The following is an 18,989-nucleotide window of genomic DNA, read 5'->3' on the forward strand; positions in this document are numbered from 1 at the left end:
CAATAACTTTAAAACATATCATAAGTGCCAAGTAGTGAACAGGGTTTTAGTTTACTCTCTATGCAAACCGCATGTTGTCAGCACTGAACTAAAACATTAGGCAGTTGTATGTGAGGTTCAGGAATGGGCACAAAGGAGAAACAGAAAATAATTAATGATCACAGGGACCCCTGCAGGGCCCCCACACAACGTAGGTGCTTTACGCGCTTTTGTAGTACTAGAAAGTTTCGTTGTACAAGCGCCACTGTTGTACGAAATAGATAGGAACGTTCGCAATGAGTTAAAACTGGTTGGAGTAGGGACATGACGAACCATCATGGCCGCTCGGATATGACCCGTGTGACCTCCGCTGGGTTCGCATGGGAAATGTAGGATTTTGCAACTTTTCTTAAGCAACTTGGCACACACCAGGGCTCTGCTGCTGTGGACCATGGAAGGTGATGACGTGAAGAAGAATGAATGACCCCATCCTCCAGAAGCACTGACATGAGAACCATGGGCCTCGGAGACGGGAGACACGAGCTGTGGCACAACCTACTGAAAAGTGCAAGATAGACCTGGTTCCCGCTCAGCGAAGCACACGTCGTGACTCCGGTGGAAACAACGGCACAATCCTAATTCACCCCGGATGGCTCTCTGCCTGCAGTGGAGCAGTATGGCAAGGCCGAAAACGACAACTGGAGAGACTGCACCTACACCAGGTACGGAGTGTGGGAGGCCCGGGAGGAATCGCTTAACTTTAAGCTGCTCCTAGTGGGGCATGGGAACACTAGAGCAGTGGAGGAGACATGAATCGATCGAGAGGGGGAAGGGGCGCAGCACTACAGAGGACCGCACCAGGACACCAATGATGCCCCCCTTTGGCTGACCTCAAGATGGGGGTCGCGTGCCAATGAGCTAGGGTAGGAGGACGTCTGCTCCAGGCCGCCGTGGATTGTGCTACTGCACCACCCTAAGCAGGGATAGCAAGAGCTTGATTAAGAAAGGAAAACAAAAATAAAATATAGACATTATTGGACCTTAGGGACCCTGCACTGTCGATTGCCTGTATACCCAGGCCTTCTCCCTTTCTATTATTGAACTCCCTCGGCCACATGGCGCTCTAGAAGCCTCCTGTTGGATTTGGGGAGTAAGACCCTGCAAATTTGAAGTGGGGGGCAATGGTTAGAAGAAAAGCGCACGGGGCCGAGGTCCCCTTTGCCGAGTGTCTGTTTAATGCCTGCAGCAAAAAGAAGATCTAATTGGGCTAATTTCACTATTAATGCAGTTAAATAAGTTTGCAACCCCCTCTCTTCTATGAATTTCAAGACAACCGAAGCTTGTCGTCGTGGTTGAATTCTAATTCAAGACTTTGGAAGGTAAAATGCCCAGGAGATCGACAGAAATTGAGCTCTATATTCTATAATCCAGCGTGCCTTGTATCCTTCTGATACGCAAAGGGAGTTTCGTAGTCCTCGGAGGTTTTTAGCAGGTACACAGAATGGAATGAAGTGAGAGCTTGCACTTGCTTTGAGAGATGGTAGAATTAGGGGCCGTGGGGCTGAGGGCTGGGAATTATTGTAGCCATGAAATACTTAATTTGTACGTGTTTATTTTTAGGAAATGTCTGCTTACAGTGCCTTGAAGCACTTGTGTGATATTTGCACTTGCACGAATCTGTCAGAAGTGAAATAATATAGCAAGCAATAACTTTTCTGTAATCCCAACATCTTTATTTATCAAACCACTAATATCATTGAGATTCAGTTACTTTTGCCTCTGTATTTGTACAAATGAAACCCAAAAACCTTTAAATAACATATTTTACATTCAATTACTTTATTATTTCAAAACTATGTATAGTAATGTTTTGTAGTGCGCTACAGGCTGTATCAATATTACATTTTTCATATGCAGTTTCTTTATGGGTATTTTTTATCGAGAAAGTGGCTATTTCCTTAGCAAGCTTCAGTGTATTAGAAACACGCTACTAATCTGTATCTAGCCTGTAAGCCACAGATTTGGATCATAATAGGACCTCCACAGCCATCCTTCTTTCCAAGGTCGATAAATTCATTACCATTGAGGGTTGGTGGTACAAAAACAAACTTATGAGCGAACAGTCATGAAAACAGCAGCAAACCGAAACAACTACAACTGTGCAGTAATGCAGTCTGACTCTGCAGTGCTCTGCTCAATTTTCAGCTGCCTATCATTAGCACGCTTTAGTTCGGTGAGTTTTCAGTTTCTCGTTGGTCAAACAGTTGTAATTTGTGATATTTATGTTTTCCTCGTCATTTTCATTACTTAATTTTGCTTGCTAGAAAATGTCACTCATAGCTGTTGAAATGTCACTCATAATTTCACTGAAATTATGATGTCACACATACCAATCTGAAGCCTTGGCAGATATGGAAGCCAGATCACACAGCAGACACTGCAAAGGTTGGGGACTTGAATTTTCGGTGCTACGTATCCACATCCTGTACTGTAGCAGATGGCAAGGAGTTATTCAGCACTACTCTAACACAAGGAAACAAGGTATGTGTAGTAATGCGTGACACAGATATATTAACCAAGAGTTCTTTATTACCAAGAGAAACTCTAAGGACTGCCGTCAGCTTGTCAAACAACGTAGCTCAGGTCACTGTGTCAACATTCCACAGTGAGCGCCTGGCTGTCACATGGGAGATACCAACATTCTACATTAAAGGAGGGGGGGAAAGCGGGATGGGGTAGGGGTGAACACATTTCCCAGGTTACAACACATCATCCCCCTTAAGGGAAATTGCAATTGTGCTCTAGAAGTATACATAAAAGTGAATGAAAGAGTGAGCCTGCCTTGTATGTGTCTATCTCATTATGTACTGTTTATGCCACTGGGGAGCAACCCTGGATCTGTCACTCCTTCTGTCTTGTCTCATGTTCTCTCTGACTTCATTGCTTCCTGCCCTTCTCATTACTGTTCTCTGTTCTTTCCCTTCTGCCGGAACCACTCTATCATGGCTCCATAGCCTCCCGTCTTCCAGGACTACAGAATTTCTATTGGGCCTGCGGATGGTCTTGTAGGCATAGAACTTGTCGCCCCCTCTCCATAGTCTCTCGGGTTTCTTCACATAGACTCCTTGACCTTCCTGAAATTTTCTTTCCTTCACTCCCCACTTCTTGTCATACCATTCCTTGTATTTACGTTGGCTGGCTTCAATCTTCCTCTTGACTTCTCCGTGCTCGATTTCGGTTGTCTGTTTTCTTCCCATCCAACCTGGAGTAAGTTTGGTGCCTGCTTTTCTTCCCCTCAATAACTCGAAGGGCGTGCTTCCAGTGGTAGATTTAGGCGTGGTGTGGTATGCCCACAGCATATCCCTTATGGCTTCCTCTGTGTTCTCCCCTGCACGGTTGGCCAACTGTATGCATTCCTTCAACATCCGGTTAACTCTCTCCACCTTTCCGTTAGCTTTGGGACAATACAGTGGCGTGCGAATGTGATTCACGGAGCAGTCTTTGAGGAACTCCTTCATCTCCTCTGACACCAGTTGGACACCGTTGTCGGTAACCAGAGTTGAGGGTATGCCTTCTAGGGTGAACACTTCTTTAAGGAAATCAACAATCACCTTTGTGCTCACGCTGTGGACTGACTTGCAGGTTATCCAGCTTGAGAAGTAGTCTACTAGGACCAATAAATAACAGTCTTGCGGCCCTCTGCCATGGATGGGACCTGCAATGTCAAATCCTAACTTGCTCCACGGCACTTCTGGAACTTCCACAGGTGCCAGTGGTGCTCTTCTCGTGATCTTGGTTTTATCGCTTAAGGCGCACGCGTAACAATCACGCACCTTGTCCTCCATCTCTCTGTCCATTGTTGGAAACCAGTAGTCTGCACGAAGTCGGGCCTTGCACAAGCTTCTTCCAAGATGTCCTTCGTGGGCCAGTTCCACTACTTGGTTTCTTAAGGCTTCTGGTGGGACTAATCTTCCTGATTTCAATACGAGATCCCCTTCCACCGATAGCTCCTCTCTCACATTCCAATATGGCTGGATCTCTGACTCCACATCCTTGCATTTCTTTGGCCATCCTGCCAAAATAAACATCCTCACCTTCTTCAAAACTTCATCTCGTTCCATTTGAGTTTCCCAGGACACTTTTTCTACTGCTGCTATTCGCACCTCCAGGATTGAGCTACCCTTCTCCTCTACTTCTTCTTCTCCTTCTGTGGGTGCTCTCGACAAAAAGTCTGCAACTCTGTTTTGTTGCCCCGGAATGTAGGATACGGTGAAGTTATAGGCTTGTAGGCCCACTGCCCATTTTGCTATCCTTGGCGTCATGCTTTCCATGTCCTTTTTGGTGAAAAGGGAAACCAATGGTTTGTGGTCCGTCTGAATTTCAAACGGGATCCCCCAAATAAAAAATTTGTAGTGGCGCACGGCCCAATACACAGCTAGAGCCTCCTTCTCTATGGTTGAGTAATTCTTCTCTGACACTGTGAGAGTTCTAGATGCGAAAGCTATCACATTTATCTTGCTGCCTTCTTTCTGTGCCAGAGTTGCCCCAATGCCTCTGTTGCTCGCATCTGTGGAGATGATGGTTACCCCATTGGGATCAAACTTCCCTATATATGGAGCTTCGATGATGGCTTTCTTAATACTCTTCATGGACATCTCTTGTTCCTTACCCCATTCAAACACGCTGTCCTTCTTTATTAGGTCTCTTAACGGCTGTGAAACCATCGCGAAGTCCTTGATGAATTTGGCCATATATTCCGCCAGGCCTAGGAAAGACAATATGTCATCCTTACTCTTGGGCGCAGGAGCATCCTCCACTGCCTTCACTAAGTCATGTTTTGGCTTGATGCCGTCTTCGGATAATGTGTGTCCCAGGTAGTCTACCGAGCTTACTCCCAGTTTGCATTTGGAGGGTTTCGTGGTGAAGCCTACCTCTTTCAATTTTTTCAAAACTCTTCTAGCCATCTCGTTGTGTTCTTCTTCACCACTTCCATAGATAAGTATGTCGTCTTGGAAGCAGACGGTGTTCCTGCAGTCTTTTAATGCGTGTTGCATGACCCTTTGGAAGGCAGCTGCGGCTGATGCCAATCCGAATGGCATTCTCTGAAACTTGAAATTTCCAAATGGGGTGGTGAATGCAGTCAGAAGTTGGGAATCCGGATGGAGTTTGATTTGATAATAGGCCGAAGATAGATCCAGCACACTGAAATACTTGGCCCCCTTTATGGTACTTAGCATCTCCCCTATCCTAGGAAGAGGAAACCTGTCCACAAGGATGTTTGCATTCAAGTCTCTTAGGTCCACACAGAGTCTTATGCTGTTCCCTTTATCTTTGGCCATGATGACAATCGGTGCTAACCATGCAGAACTCTCAATTTCCGTGATGACTCCCTCACTGACTAGTCTCTTGAGTTCCTGCTGGAGGGGCTCCCTCATGCGCAAAGGTATGGACCTGGTCTTGTGCACTACTGGCACAGCTCCCTCCTTTAACACTATCTTGTGCATGTAGTTCTTGAACACACCCAATCTGTCACTGAACACTTCTCTGAACTCATTGGCGAGGTCCTCAGATATTCCTTCTGGTTCAATCAACAACACCTGCTCTCTATTGTTTGGGTCAAGAGTAATCCCCAACTGCTTCTGATGTCTCCAGCTCAATAGGGTCGAACCTCTCGTGGACACATACACCTTCCCTACCGTGTGCCTATCCTTAAAAGAAATTCTCATGGTCGCCATACCCTCTAGGGGAATCTTCCCTTCGTTGTAACCCTTGGGACTGATATCTGGTGGTAGCAATTTTACCGGGTGGTTGGCAAATTTGTCATCAAACACTTTCTTATCTACTAGTGTATATGGGGAGCATGAATCAGCGAACATACAAAACTTGACCCCATCAAGTAAAACATCACATTTTGGATACACATCATCATTATTGTCCTCATCACCCACTTGAAAAACATAGGACTTTTCCCTTTCCTCTTCCTGGGGTGTCTCCTCAATGACATGTACTGCCTTTCCCGGGGCCTTACACACTTTAGAAAAATGTCCCCACCGGTTGCATTTTCGGCACTGTACATTCTTTGCAGGACATTTCCAGTTATTGGCCAAGTGGTTGGGACTTCCACATTTATAACACACTAACGGACTGGGCTTGCTGCGAGTGAGCTCTTTACCCTCGTCACCTACTTTGCATACTGTTTCACTCTCTGTACAAGATTTTCCTTCAGCCCTCTCTCTGTTAGAACCCTCTGATACCTTCATTTCCCTCATGCAGCGTGCTGTGTGTTCTAAACCCTTGGCAATGTTTATTGCCTCCTCCAGATTGGGGTTCTTAGTGAGTAATTCCTCTTGTATCTTTGTGTCATTGGTGCACCTCACTAGTTGGTCTCTTATTAAAGAGTCTGTGAGCTGACCAAACTCGCATGTAGCTGACAACCCTCTTAACACTGCTATATAATTGCTCACCTTCTCCTCCCTCTTCTGAACTCTCTTGAAGAACTTATGCCTTTCCATCACTATGTTTATTTTCTCCTTAAAGTGAGCCGCTAATTCTCTCAGCGTGCTTTCATAAACATTGACACCTTCCTCCACCACCTCATCCTCATCCTCAATCAATCTTCCAGTAATGTCTTCATATATTTTCCTTCCATGTGTACCTAAATTGTGTAGCAATATATGTTGTTTGCGTACGTTAGTGTAGTTGCTACCTCCAATTGCTATTAAGTAGGATTTGAATATTCCTTCCCACCTTCTCCAGGGAATAACTGGTTCACCTAACTCATTGAGGAAGGGGGGAGGTTGGCTCATACCTGCTCCTGCCATGGCCATAAAACTTCACAAATCTTATTGATAAATGTATTACCCAATGGAACTATTACCATAAATTTCAGGAGCAGCTCTACTCTCTTGCTTATGCTACTGAGGTAAACCCACATGCAAATATTGAACACTTCCCCTTTTTATAACCCACAAATCATGAAAATGCATGACATTCACATTGAAACCATATTAGTGTAGTCCACTTTCTGCCTCTACAGGTTTACTATCACTATCCAATGAAGCTGCTGCTTTCCCTTGGCTGGCGGGACTTCCTGTGTAGAGGCTTTCCCTCAGCGTTGTTCCTGTTAGAAAAAATGTCCCCTGCCGGCTGAGCTGTGGCTTCCTGGACCTGCACCTAAAAGAAACGACTATCCAGACTGTCTGGCCAACTTTCTCGCCAAGGGGCGGTGTGTGCACCCAGAGCCGATTCACCACCAAGCTTTCAAGAGGACCGACGGTGAGTTCACTACTTGTTTTTTTTGCCAGACAGCGGGAGCGCTGTCAGTCAGGAAGCTGTTGCCGGGTTTCCGCCTCAGCGTTGTGCTAGAGCGCTCGTGACTGAGCGCGCTGGGGCTGAGCGTGTGCTGGTGCCGTGAGGAGAAACTCCGCTCGTCTGACAGAAAGCGGGTGGATTTCTGCGCTGAGAGTCCGGAGCTCTCTTTTCTGTTTACTGACAAAGCCGCCTCGAAAGCTCCGCTCGTGTCGCTGCCCTCACTTTACATGCGCGACTTAGCGGCTGCACTCCTTCTCTCAGATTTCCCAGCCAGAGCGAAGAACACGATGCCCGATGAGACACCCGATATTATTGTAAGCCTTTAACCCCAGCAGCTTCGCTTCACCCTCACACTTGTGACGCCATCACTGCCATTCATACGATGCCCGATGAGGCACCCGAACAGATCCTGAACACACGGGCATTAATCCAGAGATATTCACTAGGCTGCGACAGCGCTGCAGAGTCGCCTTACTTGTTTATTTTCTTAGCTCCCACGTCCTCCTGCATAGCGGTCACACTCCAGTTGAACTACGATCACAGGCTCCTTGAAGTTCTTCACCTTGTTGACAAGCACTTCACAGTTTCCAGGGAAACAGCAGTCACTGTCCCTGGCTCAGTTTCCTCCTCCTCGTCGCCAGGAAAATGTAGTAATGCGTGACACAGATATATTAACCAAGAGTTCTTTATTACCAAGAGAAACTCTAAGGACTGCCGTCAGCTTGTCAAACAACGTAGCTCAGGTCACTGTGTCAACATTCCACAGTGAGCGCCTGGCTGTCACATGGGAGATACCAACATTCTACATTAAAGGAGGGGGGGAAAGCGGGATGGGGTAGGGGTGAACACATTTCCCAGGTTACAACAGTATGCTTGCACTTAGAGGTGAGATCATGGTTGGGAATCCTCCCCACCTGTCCTAAGGACAACCCAAAGGCAGGTAGGACACATAGGGCTACCTTAAAAAGAGCACCTGGTGCAGCCACTGGCGATATGGGGGAAATTTCAGTGCCATTCCCTAATCAACAGAAATAGTCACGATCTACATACCTCTGAAGAAATCACAGACGAATAGAGAGCCAGCTACTTCAAACACGCTGAGGCGAGGAGACCAATATCCGCTTGAACCCTTGACTGGCGCAATAGAACTAAGAAAGACCTGATATCCCCTCTCCAGAACTTTCAAAAGGAACTGTGTGAAAAGCTCAAAGCTGATCTCGCTACCTCTGTAGAGACTCTTCGATCAGACCTCACCTTGAAGTTCACTACTCTCCAATAAGATGTGGACTGTGTTGGGGGAATGGACACTCGAATTGGATAATGCCTCCCAGACTCTAGACTAAAGAATAGGCAGACTCGAACGTTCTCTTCACAATGTCAAATTCATTTAAAAGCTACTCTACTACAATGTGAAGCCCTGGAAAATCGCTCCAGATGCAACAACATCAAACTATTACATTTGGAAGAGGGACCAGATCTAGAGGCCTTTGTGGTTGGCCTGTTCTCGGAGCTCCTGGGAAAGAATGGCCCCAAAGTTAAGCTTGAACAAGTCCATAAAGTGGGCCCTTTCCTTCTTGGTGAAAGAAAGCGACCACAAGATGTCCTGGCAAAATCCACTCTTTCAAAGTTAAAGACGCAATCCCACAGGCAGCGAGAAAGGTAGAGGAGATTAGAGGAGATTTTCTTCCAAGGAGCATCCTGCTCTGTTTTTCAAGCTATTGCCCTAGCCACTTTTGCTCGTCGCCTACAATTCAAACCTTTTACAGACAAGCTGCGCAAAGAAAACATCAAATATAGATGGACTTATCCCTTCGAAATTGCATTCAACTTCCAGAATAAGCTGTCCCATTTTACAGATCTTCAAAAGGCAGCAGCTTTGTTTAAACCAGCAAACCCAGAAGTTCCACCTGAATGCCAATTGACAAGTAATCTGGCTGGTTCTAGCACACAGCAATGGCTCTGACAAAGACAATCAAGATGAAAGGTGAAGCAAAAGACTCCGGGCAACAATGCCCATGCGGATTCCTTAACACATGGCGATCATGACCCAGACGACATACTAGAAATTGTTAACTGAAGAAGACTTTTCTAAGGTGCTCACAGAGGTCTTGATATTGGTAGGGTAAGCCTAACCCAAGAACTCTTCTTACTCTATCCCCGTTGAGACTCTACAGGGGAGACTTAAAGTAAGATTTCATACGCAGGAGTAGAGGGACATATAGTTCCCATCAGTAACCTATATACGTTCATCTTGATCAAATGCTACCACAGCGCAAATGCCTAAGTGGTCCATGACAAACATACCTACACAAACATAACCTATCTTATTATTATCTAATTGTTGGGGAACGATTTCCCCAGAAGTTCTTGTTATGTTATTTAATTTTTAGATCATGAGTGAGATCAAGTTCAAATGTGGAGTGGGATGGCAGGGTGGGCTGGGGTTGGAGGGAGTGGGCAGAGTTCTCAGGGTGAAGTAGGGGGAGAAGAGGAGCGACGAGACACCGGGGATGAGACTCGAGAAATGACCATATTTACTTTACTTATCGCACACTACCATGGTGTTAACCACAATGAGATGGAACATTACAGGGCTTAACTCTTCAGCTAAACAACACAAAATATGGAGACTCATTTCAAATGCAGTGATGATCATAGACTATGACACAAAGCATATCCTAAAATTTACAGATCCTCAGTTCCCACTAAGCATAACGGGTGGCCCTTCTCTTCCATTCTTCTCTCCAATTTTAACCAATAGGTAGCAAATCAGATAAGGAGAGAAGAGTGATGATGTTAAAAGGAACACTGTTGAGCAGGATGTGTACAATAGGCTTGATATACACCCGAACGTGGCACAAGCTACTTTTCTCCACTTTTCCTTATCTTCTTGGGAGAGTTTGCAGAGCACAAAATTATAATAATGGGGGACTTCAACCTCACGTGGGATCCGAAATAGATAGGACTCACTCACACAAAGCAGGCACAGGTGGCTTAACTATGGCCTTAAAAACAGCCAAACAATCTATAGGCCTGCTTGACGCCTGGAGCGAGGCACATATATCCACTCAAGACTATACCTTTTTTCCCACTCCCAGGACTCCTACTCATGTTTTAACTACATCTTTCTCAGCCTATGATTAGAACAAGCTGTTATGAAGATCGACTTTCACCCTATTGCTCTGTCTGATCACATCCCAGTGGGGCTTACATTAGAATGAACTTCCCGCTCCGCCTAAGCTCCGTTGTTGGTTTTTCCAGGGTTCTCTAACTAGTGACTGTCTGCTAAGAGATGACATACTTAGATTTTTTGTTATTTTTATGTATATTCAGGTGCAGCATTATCAGAACCAGTAATCATTACATTATCTCAGATTTACAGATACATTTGTAGACATTGTTTCTGTTAATAGTTTCCTTTTTAATTTTTTTTTAAATATTTTATTTTTAATGCAAGGAACAGACAAGATAAAGAGACAATAAACAATACAGTTGCAACAGAAGCGATACATTTTGATCATACTAACATCAAAGGATATCAAACAAGAGGATTAAACGAGCACCAGGATTTGTAAGAATAAGCAAGTCGCTTTATATGAGACAATTGAGAAAAAATTGAGTTAATATTTCGAAAAATATGCAAAAAAAACAAGAAACCATATGGCCAAGTAGGAGCAATACTAAAATCAGTTAAATCCATTCAGTTATAGGGGTCTATATTTTTCACCCCCTACTCCTCTTGTGAATACTCTTAGTTTTAAATAGGGCAACTTCAATGTTATACATAGATAATAACTGGGCCCTTCAGGAGGAAAATAACGGGGGATCTGGAGATATCCAATACTTAGTGATACAGGCACGAAAGACAGTGATACAAATAAAAAGAAAAGCAGCATGTGCCTCCGGTATAGTTGGGGCATTTGAGTCAGTGCCTGACATGACCAGCTCTGCAGAAATGCTAATTAGGGAGCCAAGTATTTCTATCAAAAACTGTTGGATAGACCTTAGTAGGACTGCGAGCTTAGGACATAAAAAGAACATGTGTTGCGCATCGGCAGCATAACAGCCACATCTACTGCAACTGGCTCCAGCACCGGTAGACCATTTGGAAACTTTCCTGGGAGAATAATACAAATCATACAAAACCATATAGTGTTGTGCCCGCATCAACCCGGAAATCAAAACATCATTAGCAAGAGAAATAGAGGTGTGAAGGTCGATTGTCCCTACATTTAATTTAGTTCTCCATTTATCTTGACATTGCTCCAAATCCTCTGGAAGTATCAACATTAAATTAGAATAAAAAAAAACAATGGGCAACCGTTTTCCAATCCCCTCTATCAGAGGGAATTTCATGAACCGAGTATTGTATTGCCCCAACAAATCATAATAGCTACGAATTTGTAAGAATTAAAAAAAATCCTTTTTGTGTACACCAAATTTACGTTGTAACTCGATAAAAGACAATGGTTTGAAGTCTTGAAAGATATCCCCTAAATTGCTAATACCTAGCTGGTGCCAGTTCCTGGTTGTAGCATCTCGAAAAATACTGGGAACGATTCCAGCTGCATCAAAAGGAGTGTAGCAATTTATTTGAGGAAGCCCTAGATGACGCTTGATTTGCCTCCTGATTGAGAATGCAGCAATCGGAACTTTAAATGTAGTTTTTTTATAATAACTAGGTTCAAGTATTTTCAGAAGACAACTATTGGCCTCCTCTCTAATAGCGAATTTGTATATTGAGGGGTTATGGCATGGTAATAATTTGTTTTTTTTGCCTACGACTAAGGGGGAAATAAATTGCAAAACAGAAGCCCAATAATAAAATAAAAAGTACGGAAAACCCCATCCCCCACTGGACCATGGGAGTGCCATTTTTTTGAAGGCCCTTCTATGCCATTTGTAGCCCCACAAAAATCTGGAAGATATTTTCGAGTCTTTTAAGACAGGTTAAAGGAAATTCTAATGGGACAGATCTGAATAGATAGAGAAGTTTGGGGAGAACCATCATTTTGAAGACATATGCTCTTCCATGTAATGATAGGTGAAGATGATTAAGACGCTCTAAGGTGGAATTGACTTTATCTAAAACTGGATTAATACTGATCTCAGGGATCTTGCTGACTGGGGAGGTGATTTTAATCCCTAAATATGTTGCTTCTGTTACCACCGTTATATCTCTCGGAGAGTCCCCCCCACATACAAGATCTGAGTCTTATTTAGATTTAACTTGTACCCGGAAAAGTGACCGAACTGCTCCACCAGAGCATCTATGGTTGACAATGCGAGCGGCAGATCAGTGGTTATAACAACAATATCATCTGCGTAGGCGAGGGCTCTGTATTCAACCTCACATATGCTTATTGGTTTGATATGTATACATTCAGTTAATTTCACCCCCAAAAAATCAATATAGAACGCAAATAATAAAGGTGACGTAGGACAGCCTTGCCTTGTACCGCGTATGATCGGGAAGAGGTCCGAATCTGTTCCAGCTAGGCGAACAGATGCCTTTGAAACCAGGTACAAAGTTCTAATTGCCTGGAGGATTCGTGGCCCAAACCCCTTCAAGCGTAGCACCTCCCAAAGGTAAGGCCAGGCAACCCTGTCGAATGCCTTCTCGGCATCCAACAGGGTCACACCTATAGGTATTTTAGTCACCTCTGCCCAGTCAATCAAAGCTATAACTCGCCGCACATGATCTGCCGTATCACGACCAGGGATAAAACCATGTTGTAGATGTGATACCAAAGAAGAGATCATTGAAGAAAGTCGGGTAGCTAAGGTTTTGGAATAAAGCTTACTGTCAGTGTTAATTAAAGATATTGGCCTGTATGAGGGTGGCAGCAAAGAAGGTTTATCTTTCTTTAAAAACATAGTTATTATTGATTTCTGCCAGGACGCCGGAGGTAAACCTCTTTATGCAGTAACACAAACTTCCAGCAAATGTTCCTTCAAGATTGAGAAGAAGGTACGAAAAAAATTCCAAAGGAATCCGATCAGGGCCAACCGCTTTCCCGACCGCTAAAGATGAAATCGCTGATTCAAGTTCCTGTGCTGTATAATCCTCCTCTAAAGCTTCCCTCTGGATGACAGTAAGTTTAGGGAATTCTTGATCCGCCAGAAACTCAGCGAGTTTATCTGCAGAGTCGGGGAATCCTCATTTAAGTAAAGATTACTATAAAATTCCTTAAAAGTTCCCAAGATTTTTTCGAGCTCGGTATGTATTAGACCGTTAGCATCTTGTATAGCATCTACTTTCCTAGCCACTGCCTTCTGTCTTAATCGTTTAGCTAATAGTCGTCCTGAATTTTCCCCCACCTCATACATATCAGCGCAGTAGATCGCTATTTGGGCAGCTAATTTCTCAGCAAAACATTCATATATTTTCATTTTTTGAAAAGCAAGGTCACACACCTTCTGTTCATGTTCTTGATTGGAGGTGTTAGTTTGCATCAGCGCCAGCTCTAAATCACGTAATTTGGTCAGTTTCATATCTTGTTTAGCCCTGATCTTGTGCTGCTTATTTACAGAGAAGCTTAATGTTTCCCCAGACTCCCGCTTTGAAAGCATCCCAAACTATGGCAATTGAAGCAGAGCCAGAGTTGAACTAAAAAAACTCTGGTATCCATTTGGCCATGTGTTGTAGATACGACTGATCCACCAGTAGCTGACAATCGAAAGCCCATGAGCTCCTATTGGAATGAGACGAGATATCTAATGCTAGTTCAAGAATAACTGGGTTGTGATCCGATATAATTTTAGGGAAAATATCCATTTTGGCACTGGTTAATAATTCTATAGGGGCAAAAAGTAATCAATACGGACATGCTTTTGATGTGGGGCGGAGAAAAATGTATAGCCCGGGATTCCTGATTTTTAAGCCACCAGACATCCACTAACCCAAACTCATTAATAATGCCCTTAGTGGCTCTAAAGACCTTGTGCTTTCTACCAACATAACAGCAATTGTTACGAATATCAAAATCACCAGGTAAATGCAAATTAAAATCTCCACAAATCACAAGAGGGGAGGGCCACGAAGCAAGCTCGATGCTGATATCATTAAACATTTCCGGGTCGTCTAAATTAGGACTGTATATAGAACATAAAGTTATAGGAGAACTATTAACCCTCAATTCAACAATCACCCATCGTCCGTGCTGATCTGCATTAGCACGTTTACAGTCTCCCCAACCATATTTTTTTTAAATTGCTACCCCTCGTCGTTGATCCCGGTTTTGTACATGCCAAAACTTCAAAACCCAAATCTTTCAAGCAAGCCCTGTTGTTCCAAACAATATGTGTTTCTTGAACACAAAGAAGCTGTACCCCCATATTTTTGAGAATCTGTGCCATAAACCCCCTTTTCTTTCTATTGTTCAGCCCACAGACATTCCAAGAACAAATAGAGAATTTAACTATTGCCAAAGAGAAAACGAGTAGACAATGCTAACAGTTTATTATTACAACATCTCGGTTGCACTTTTAAATAATGATATGATTTCCAACCTCTGTTCCTTCTGCTCCTTGCCCCCTGAACCCCTATCCCTCCTCCCACCCCCCAACCCCAACAACCCACCATACCCACCCCTCACAGGGGAGGGGAAGAGATGACATACTTAACCGCATCGCTGCGGGCGATATTTTCCTCCTGTGCCCCTATGAAAATGGGTGTGGTCGTGACGGAACCATTCCGTCATCAGCACAGCCCAAACGTGACTGATGACGGAATGGTTCCGTCACAATCATCGAAGGGGTTAAAGGAATTTGAGAATCCTTCCAATTAAATGGTCCAAAAATACCAACCCTTCCACTACCTGGGGCGCCGTCAAGGCAACAACTCGGGGTATGTGCACCTCTCTGATGTGGGCATTAAGTAAACAGAAAACCAAGGATGGGCTCACTCTTGAGAACGAGCTTCAGAAAGCAGAGATAGAGCACAAAGAAACTTCCAGTTTCGCACTGCAAAGGAAAGTCACAGCACAGTGCAGAATACACGCTGCTACGTCATAAGCACAGAGCAAACGACAAAGGGAAGAAGTGGGTACTCACTTGGCATGACAGCTAAGGATACAACATGCGAAAGACTAGCCATTTTACCCGAGCCTCCCCGGTCCTCCGCAGCTTGCTCAGCTTATTGAGAGGAGGGAGACTCGTTCTCCAGCCCTCACTTCCGGTTGGGTTTGTTAGACTGCCGCCATTACTGGAGGTAGACAGTCTAGTGGTTCGCTTTGGCACCCCCGAGTCAGCACTTAAAAACGGGATGGCGCCGTGTGAGAAGTTGGCCTGGCATATGCTGTCCAATAGTTATAGTGGGCACCTTGCACAAGTCCAAACAGCCCTTATTGATGATAGGTTTAAGACAACCTTTACTGAAAGCTATCCTACTGGTAGCTATGGAGAGCAGCCTTCAGGCTAAGTCTTGAAGGAGTGTAAAGTAGCTTGGTTTACCAGATTATAACCTCCTGAATGTCTAAATGAAAGGAGAACCACACAAGGTATATATATAATATATGTATTTATTACTAAACACTCTCTAGTAATCTCTTTATGAGATTACTGAGCAAAATGCACAATGTAAATGCAATAGAACTTCAGTAAATAGCACAATATACAAGAAAGTGGTATAAGAACTAAGACTTGACTAGACACAGTGCCTAGAGCACGTAGAATTGCAGGGAACCCAAGGAACCACCCAAGGTAGTGACACAGGGGACCCACGGGGGACGCCTGCCGTGTGAGAACACAGTCGCGAGCGCCGTCAGCTTCTATGGGGAAAGTCGCGGTTGGAATTTTAAAGTTTAAGGACAGTTAGGAGAGGACTTTGAGCAAACCCCTTTAGACTTGGGGGGTTCTAGGGCCAACACCCACGGGAGCACCGGAGTACTCAAGTTACCTAACCCAGGGAAGCTGGGTGCATAGGTGTCAAATGGTGTCGGGAATCGTCGTTGATTTCAATGGTGATCTGCTGCAAAGTGCTGCTGCCGTGAAGAAAAAAAGTGTCCGGTGTGATCCAAGATGTGAAGAACCTGAAAGCAGAGGGGACAGAGTCTAGGTCACTAGCCAGTGACCAGGGGCACGCTAGACGAATGACCACTGATGTCAGGTGCAAAGAGGTGAAGCTTGACTCGGCAGCCATGAGGACCAGAAGGTGTCGGCGACGACCAGGTGCTGAATTCGAGCTGTCCCACGAAGGATGTCGAGTGCTGCGGCTTCGGTGCACGGATTGAACACAACAAGCCTTGGCAACCACACCCCACGCAGGAAGAGAAAAGATGCTTCGGTGTGGACCAGCTAGGTCCAGTGGACTCCCCAAGCGATGTAGAGTCAGGCCACTTCCTGGAGCAACCAGGGAAGCCCACAGAAAGTTAAAGTTGCCTTCTCAGGAACCCACAGGTCGACAAACCAGGGATCACGAAGGTACCTCGAGAGAAAACACAAAGGTCGGGCTCACGGAACACTCATGGACATGTTTCCTTGCAGCCATTCCAAAGTTAGCATTTACCGCAAGGTTATAATGCACTTAAGAGTATATGGTCTGGCTGTATCACAGAACAACCACGGAGAATAGATTCCGAAAGCTGCAGAGGGGCCCTGCTTATGCATGGGCACCCTCTCACACAAAACCCAGCACCCTGCCTTCAGGATTGATAAAGCCTGCCATAGGGGTGACTGATAGGTTTATATGTGTAGTGATGTAAGGTAGATATAGAGAACCTATCTCTAAGTAAGGGGTGCATACACCACCTTACACAGGCTGCTGTAGCAGACTGGTGGTGTCATTTTGGAAGGCTGCCGGAGTGTACCTAAAGTACATGGAATCGTTTTGGAGAGGAAGCAGCTAGGCTGTGGTCCTGGATAGCAGGGCCCCAGCCAGACTAAAGTCGAAAGACAGTGAAACATCAGCCAAAAGTGGGAGCAACTATAAGATGCAGATCCTACTCTCCTACACGCCAAAGCCTGGCTGAAGAGGGGTGAAACCCTGAAACTGGTCCTAGGATGCTTGTGTCCGGTCCAGGGAGGACCTGGCTTGGCAGTTCGGGCTTGACTGTTCCCATGAGGCGCAGGGTCAAGACTGATTTGCATATGGCCAGGTCTAAACTGTTGTGGCATGGTGAGCAAAAGAATGATGGATTTAACCCAGCTCTCTTGACTGGGGGTGAATGTTTTGATTTGTTCTGCAATCCGTCCATCAATTGTGTGTCCTTTGCTTTCTCGCCTTTGACATTGCTCCAAATCCTCTGGAAGTATCAACATTAAATTAGAATAAAAAAAAACAATGGGCAACCGTTTTCCAATCCCCTCTATCAGAGGGAATTTCATGAACCGAGTATTGTATTGCCCCAACAAATCATAATAGCTACGAATTTGTAAGAATTAAAAAAAATCCTTTTTGTGTACACCAAATTTACGTTGTAACTCGATAAAAGACAATGGTTTGAAGTCTTGAAAGATATCCCCTAAATTGCTAATACCTAGCTGGTGCCAGTTCCTGGTTGTAGCATCTCGAAAAATACTGGGAACGATTCCAGCTGCATCAAAAGGAGTGTAGCAATTTATTTGAGGAAGCCCTAGATGACGCTTAATTTGCCTCCTGATTGAGAATGCAGCAATCGGAACTTTAAATGTAGTTTTTTTATAATAACTAGGTTCAAGTATTTTCAGAAGACAACTATTGGCCTCCTCTCTAATAGCGAATTTGTATATTGAGGGGTTATGGCATGGTAATAATTTGTTTTTTTTGCCTACGACTAAGGGGGAAATAAATTGCAAAACAGAAGCCCAATAATAAAATAAAAAGTACGGAAAACCCCATCCCCCACTGGACCATGGGAGTGCCATTTTTTTGAAGGCCCTTCTATGCCATTTGTAGCCCCACAAAAATCTGGAAGATATTTTCGAGTCTTTTAAGACCGGTTAAAGGAAATTCTAATGGGACAGATCTGAATAGATAGAGAAGTTTGGGGAGAACCATCATTTTGAAGACATATGCTCTTCCATGTAATGATAGGTGAAGATGATTAAGACGCTCTAAGGTGGAATTGACTTTATCTAAAACTGGATTAATACTGATCTCAGGGATCTTGCTGACTGGGGAGGTGATTTTAATCCCTAAATATGTTGCTTCTGTTACCACCGTTATATCTCTCGGAGAGTCCCCCCCACATACAAGATCTGAGTCTTATTTAGATTTAACTTGTACCCGGAAAAGTGACCGAACTGCTCCACCAGAGCATCTATGGTTGACAATGCGAGCGGCAGATCAGTGGTTATAACAACAATATCATCTGCGTAGGCGAGGGCTCTGTATTCAACCTCACATATGCTTATTGGTTTGATATGTATACATTCAGTTAATTTCACCCCCAAAAAATCAATATAGAACGCAAATAATAAAGGTGACGTAGGACAGCCTTGCCTTGTACCGCGTACCGCGTATGATCGGGAAGAGGTCCGAATCTGTTCCAGCTAGGCGAACAGATGCCTTTGAAACCAGGTACAAAGTTCTAATTGCCTGGAGGATTCGTGGCCCAAACCCCTTCAAGCGTAGCACCTCCCAAAGGTAAGGCCAGGCAACCCTGTCGAATGCCTTCTCGGCATCCAACAGGGTCACACCTATAGGTATTTTAGTCACCTCTGCCCAGTCAATCAAAGCTATAACTCGCCGCACATGATCTGCCGTATCACGACCAGGG

General features: G+C 44.5%; 1 protein-coding gene across 6 annotated transcripts in view; it reads right to left on the reverse strand.

The window, feature by feature from the left end:
• EHBP1 (EH domain binding protein 1) overlaps nucleotides 1–18,989 on the reverse strand; it is a 1,903,610-nt gene that overhangs the window by 1,241,638 nt on the left and 642,983 nt on the right. The window lies entirely within an intron of this gene.

Source organism: Lissotriton vulgaris, chromosome 6 (assembly GCF_964263255.1).
Source record: "Lissotriton vulgaris chromosome 6, aLisVul1.2, whole genome shotgun sequence".
Lineage (NCBI taxonomy): Eukaryota > Metazoa > Chordata > Amphibia > Caudata > Salamandridae > Lissotriton > Lissotriton vulgaris.